Genomic DNA, 6,435 nt, shown 5'->3' with positions numbered 1-6,435 from the left:
TTACAAAGTGCAGTAAACCAAAAATAAAAACGGAAGAGCTCTCTTAGTTTTTATGATTGGATTTTGTTACAGAAAATGTCCCAATTCTTTTGCTCCAGGGGTCTAACATATTACCTCTTGGACGTTTCTACCTCACAGAGTTGTTGTAATACAAAATTGATGTATAGATAAGAGAGAGAAAACAGGCATCTACAGTAATTTTCCAGGCTGTGGCAGTATAAATCTAGTCTATGTGCCAATGAAATAGATAATTAGACTTTAGAGGTCTGGCCTACCATTTCAGGGATCCTGAGGGCTTCACTGCCTACACACTAGCTTTAAGGAGTTGAGTAGAAGTTTGTATATAGAGCGATGTAAAATTTCCACACATTGTGAGACTTGGGTGGAGGATGGTTCCTGTTTTTTGTTTATTAGGATATTGCAGGTTCCTAACAGCCTGAGACAAAGTTATTTTTAAATAGGTATGTAATTTATTAAGGAAAACATCTATCTATCTATCTATCTATCTATCTATCTATCTATCTATCTATCTATCTATCTATCTATCTATCTATCTATCTATCTATCTATCTATCTATCTATCTATCTATCTATCTATCTAATATGAAAGCTGTTTTGCTTCATGAAGATTGCTTTGTGTTAGATGCTAATGCTACAGAGGTACATTCAAAAGTATATTTAGCCTTAGGTGAAGTGTGCTTTAGACAATAAATCTGTTTCTGAACCCAAAATGTTGTGACTTTAAAACTCTGAGGAAACATTACATCAATGCTCAAATCCTTTCTGTAAGGACAATATGTTTAATCCAGAATGAGGCTGTAACCTACCTAGGACAGAGTGAGACACTCAATTCTTTAAAGATGTGTGTTAGTGCATGAACACGCGGAAAATTTTTTGCAGAGCAACTTGAAGGTCCTTGTGACAAAAATGACTCACACAGACACGATCAGCTTCTTCCACCAGCAGACGTGTATTTACAGGATATTTACAGATATATACAGAGCGACAGCATGACACCATTAATTCATCAGAAGAGCAGGAATACATCTTCTCTGCACAGTCCACATATATACACTTATGCCTGTGGCTGTGTCCAGTCAGCACAGATGTTGCATCATCTTTGAACCAGCCCTCCTGAGTCACAGTGACTCAGCATTTTGACACACCTGAACATCATGGCTGCTCATTAGGACATTTGTTCTGCTCAGACCTGTAAATTTTATACTCTGACAATGTGTAATTAAATATAATACACAGGTAAAACACAGGAGAGAAGGAAGACAAAACAAGAAGAAATGTAATTAATACATTTGTTTCATTTTGGATTGGGTCATTGTAGGATTTCTGAGGTATAAAATATTCATTCATATTCTGTGTAAGCAAAGTTATCTTCAAGGTATTGCTATATTTTTACCCTATACTGTAAACCGTAGTATATCTTGACTTCAACAAAGCTTTTGAGAAATTGCCCCACAATATCCTGATTAACAAGCTAACTAGGTGCGGGCGGGATAGATCAAGTGTCAGGTGGATACAGAATAGGCTACAGAATGGTTCTCTGATGGTGATGATTAATGGGTCGTTCTCTAACTGAGAGGAGGTAACAAGTGGGGAACCCAAGGTTCAGTCCTAGGCCTGGTGCTCTTCAATATTTTTATTAATGACTTAGATGAGGGTGTGCAGGGAATGCTTGTCAAATTTGCAGGTGATACAAAATTGGGCAGGATAGCTAATACTCCAGAAGACAGAAACAACATATATCTGGATAATTTAAATTTCCCATCACTAAAAGATGTGTCTTTGAAAACCCTGCAATTTGTTTTTCGAAAATTTTGTCCGCTTCCTCTGTTTGATTGGGTGGTCAGTAGTAGACTCCAGCTACCAACTTCCTTTTTTTTTGCCCCATTGATCCAGATGCTCTCAATGGGACAGCCACTCTCCTCCTCCTATATTTCTGTGCAGCAATATGTATCTTTGATATATACTGCAACTCCACCTCCCTTTTTAGTCTCTTTGTTCTTTTTGACCAGTTTATATCCCTCAATTGATGTATTCCAGTCATGAGAGTCATCCCAAGTGTCTTCCAAGTCCCATCCCAGAGAGAAGACTCAGAGATCTACAGTACTATGGTCAAAGGCACTGAAAGCAGCTGAGAGGTACAACAGAACAGGTCTCCCTGTCCAGTTCACAGCACAGATTATCCACCAAAGTGACCAAAGCAGTTTTAGTCCCATAACCAGGCCTGAAACTAGACTGAAATGAATCAATGTTATCCAAGAATCCATGTTTTAGTGCTGCAGTACTAAGAGAGGCTAAATCATTCTTGGGGCTTTGTTCTGTTTCAAGAGGCACTGTTACACCAGCCTCAATATTTAACTGTAATCTTATTTTAACTTGAGGCATTACCCTGTCTAGCTACTTGTAAGAGTTGTACATGACATTCAGACAGTGTTTTAAGATCTTAGAAGTGTTCAGTTGCTGACTTATATTGGTGTATGCACCTGTGCTCTCATGTTACAGTATTTTTTTCCAAGAAGCACACATAGACAACAAATAAAATCCTCTTTTATATTTTTAATCTGTTTAGAAGAGGTCAAATACAAATGACAGCAAACCATGCACTGCTTACAGTCACATGTTCCATCAGACATCAACATACACAGTCACACAACAACTTTCTGAAGACAAACAAAATTGGTATGATGTAACTTTAGATGCTGCATATATAATGCCAGGATGGCTTTTAGAATTTACAGCCCATAGTCCACTTCAGCCAACACCAGAGACACAGCTTTTCAGCCATGATTTATACAGTACTCTTCTTTTAACATACCAGAAATAACATATTTTCTTACCTATTGTTTCTGGCCCCCTTTGATTTTAAATTATGGCTAGATTTAAGAAGAGTTTCTGATTCAACATTACCATCTTTCAAATCTTGCGTCATTATTTTTGATAGGGACACAGTTAAGTTGTGCTATAGTCAATGATGCCTCTCCACCAGCAGACTGGGTACTGCTGGCAAAACAAAAGCCCTCACCCCTACATATTCCCAAATTCTACTAAGGAGAGCTGGAGATCTTCCAGAACAGATTTGAGATGGGTACAAGAAGTGCAGAAGAGATGAAAGAGAAAGGAAATGTGCTGGCCCATCATGGATGCAGCCCCTTACTTCAAAACAGAAAACCACACAAAATTTTCAGGAAATACTAAAGGTCAAAGTAGGGAAATCAATTAGCAAATAATTAGAAGAGGTACTTTATGTTTTCCCTTTGACAATGCGGTTTCCTTGTAGATGGAAATGCAATTACAAGAATGTTAGAAACAGAGGTGTGGAAAAGAACAAATGCTGGGACAAACATTTGTTTTTCACACTGACATTACAGACCATTGCCTTGAAGAGAACTGAGTGTACATCTTAAAATATATTCCAGAATCCTCTACAAGACACTATAGTTCAATGCAGAAAAGTTAATGTATGAAGTTTCACTGATGACAAAAGAGTTTAACATAAAAGTCCAGCTGTGCTGAGTCTTCTGAAAGGAGAGCTCTAGACAGCTATGTGAAAATTAATGATGGCCACAAGTCTAAATGACATGTGCTCCAATAATAGGAAATGCTCTGAACAGCAGTCAAATCCAACTTGAGTGAATCCTCAATTCAGAGCAGACCTCCTCAGGAGGTTAAACTAACAGCAAGCCACCCCCATCTAAATTTAGACAAAATAGAGTCACACCATTCATCTGCTCAAAGCATAGTTAGCAGCTGATCAGTATGGACATCATTATGAAATGCTGGGGCTTTCCTTTTATTTATTTATGAGTGAACATCATGTCTCTAAGCCAAGACATGAACAGGGACACAAAAATACAGTTAAAAAAAAACTTTTAAGTGTGGGAATGATTCTTGAAGTATTATGTTCACTCACTCATTCACTCACAAACATGTTCCATATTTAAAACCATCTTTTTTGTCAACATCTACTGTACAATATTTGAGTCCTTCTATAGAGCAAATGTTCATGTTGTCTCTGTTTGAGTATATAGATATTCACACCTTACTTAGTTCTTGACTTGATTTGACATTTATTGCATTGAAGGTCTACTCAGCACATTGTAGGTTCCAAAATTTTGCTGGAGAAATCTGCCAGCAAATACAGATTGACAGCATAATGAACTCCAATAGGTTATCATTCCACCATATTAAAAAAAGGACACACAGTTTAGAAAGTATATACTGTATCCAAATATCAGAAGAGGCCATATATGTCATTGTCTTGTAAGAGAATACAGCCCTTTATTTATTTTTTAAACAAAGTACATGTGCTATATTGGTTTTCCTAAATAAGGCTTTCCTAAACATAAAAAAATAAAAAGCGAGAGAGGAGAATGGAATTCGTTCAAATCCTCACGAAGGGTCTTCTCTGCAATAGGTAGAAAGTATAATTTTGCAAAGAAAATTTTTTTAAAAAATATTTCCTTGCAGGGTGGATTTGATTTAAATTAATTTAAATCAGAAGTCAACTTGATGTAAATCACAATTTAAATTAAAAAATCTGACCTTCGCGAATATACTGGTTTTTTTACTTAAATCAATTTCATTTTTAAAAAATCATTGATTTTTATCCACCCTGACTTATTTGTTATTCTGCATTTGTGAAGCTTCTTCACAGATTTATCTGATTCCTCATGTTTTGTTTGCTGCCTTCTTTCATACAAAGTATATGTGAAAATAAATTTTTCAGATCTAGTCAATGGCCTGCATCTTAAAAAGAGGGGTACAGTCAACAAACACACCAAAAAAAGTGTTAATCCTTCAGATTCCAAAAGGCTCTCTTGTTTTCTGTGCAACAGACTATACACAGATACCTCTGGGAATTAAATTTAGAAAATCTTTCATCATCCACATATTATCCGTTTCTCTTAAGTTCAAAATTTCATATCTAATGATATTGAAAATGTAATTACAAAAACTTAAGTCACCCAACCTAGTAATTTTAATAGTAAATTATTAAAATGTACTGAATATTTCATCATTATTTTGAATCAATTAGGTTGCACTGTCATTTCTTTGCTTATGTGAGGAGCTAATGCAAAGGATTCCATCATCCAAGAAAATGTTCATTTTCACATCTTGTCTCCTCAGCTATTGAAATGACATTTTATATGTTTGATTAGGGCAAAAATATAAAAAAAAATGCTCAAGTGTCAACTAATGGAAAATCAAAATTTTAAAATGTCTAAATAAAGATGTTAACACTTAGCAGCAGCATCTGAAAGGACAATAAAATAGGGGATAGGATCTTGAACCCACTCAAGAAATATACACCGATCACTAACAAGAGATGAACGACTGAATGGCCCAACAGAGACCAGAGGAATCCCTCTTGGGATATGCCTCAAGACCAGAAGTGAGGAATATTTTTGGCCTTCCAGATGTTTTAGTCAACTGCTCCCACAACCCATCAGCCCTTCTAGGTGTGGTGGATGAAGCAGTTGCATGGCCCAAGGCTCCCAAACATTGCTAAGACAATGGTTTCCAAACAATATGCTGGGCAGCCCTGAGTTTGTTCAGAAGCTTATTAGGGTTACAGTAAAGGTTCCAGGATAATTTTAATAGACAAGCTTCCCTGATAAATAAGTTATTCTCCACCAGCATTTTTATTTACCATCACAATTCCTCAGCACTGGCTTGAGGGCTCAGATGTCAATGAGGCCAAAACAGCTGTGCCCATTACCTAGTCACATGATCTTCTCTCCTGGCTCCTCTGGAAGGCGCATGGCCCCCACAACAGGCAAGCTTCTGCATAGGAAAGGGGCTACAGCACAGTGGTACGGCACGGGTCCAGGGCCTACAGAGGCCCCAACAATCAAGTGTAGATTGTACTGGGATAGGCAAAAAGGTAGGAGTTGAAAATTCTGCTTTAGAACCACAATTCCCAGAATCCCCAGTCTGTATGGCGAGTAGGAGTTGCAGCCCAGTGGAGACCACTGACTCTTATTTGGTGAGAAGACCATGAATCCAGCCCAGGCTTTAGTCCAAACATGGCAAATACCATTCAACCTGTGGAACAGGCCACAGCATATTTACCCATAGCTCCTGTAAAGTTCAGAGCAAAACCTGGTGTGGAGTCACTGTTTTCCTCCAAATTGGACAGCCTCTCCCATTATTGGAATCCAATGAAGTACATTTTCCATGCAGTCTGATCCCACCGGGTGTTGCCTAGAAGGCAAGTGAGCAGAGAAAATGTTCCTTGGAAGTAGAATGTTTAGCCCTCACATTAGCTTAAGATTGCTCGGAGAGGTAGCAGAGTTTGTATCATTTCATTTCAGAAGCTGCGTAGAGATGCCCATGGTCTCTTAAGACAGGAGGCCACAAAGCTGTGGAGAGCATTGGAATGGGAATGGGAAAAAATGAAAAGGAGACTTTTTTGTC

This window comes from Pogona vitticeps, chromosome 1 (assembly GCF_051106095.1).
Source record: "Pogona vitticeps strain Pit_001003342236 chromosome 1, PviZW2.1, whole genome shotgun sequence".
In the NCBI taxonomy this organism is placed as follows: Eukaryota; Metazoa; Chordata; class Lepidosauria; order Squamata; family Agamidae; genus Pogona; species Pogona vitticeps.
The sequence above is the reverse complement of the archived record's forward strand: the minus strand, read 5'-3'. Positions refer to the sequence as shown.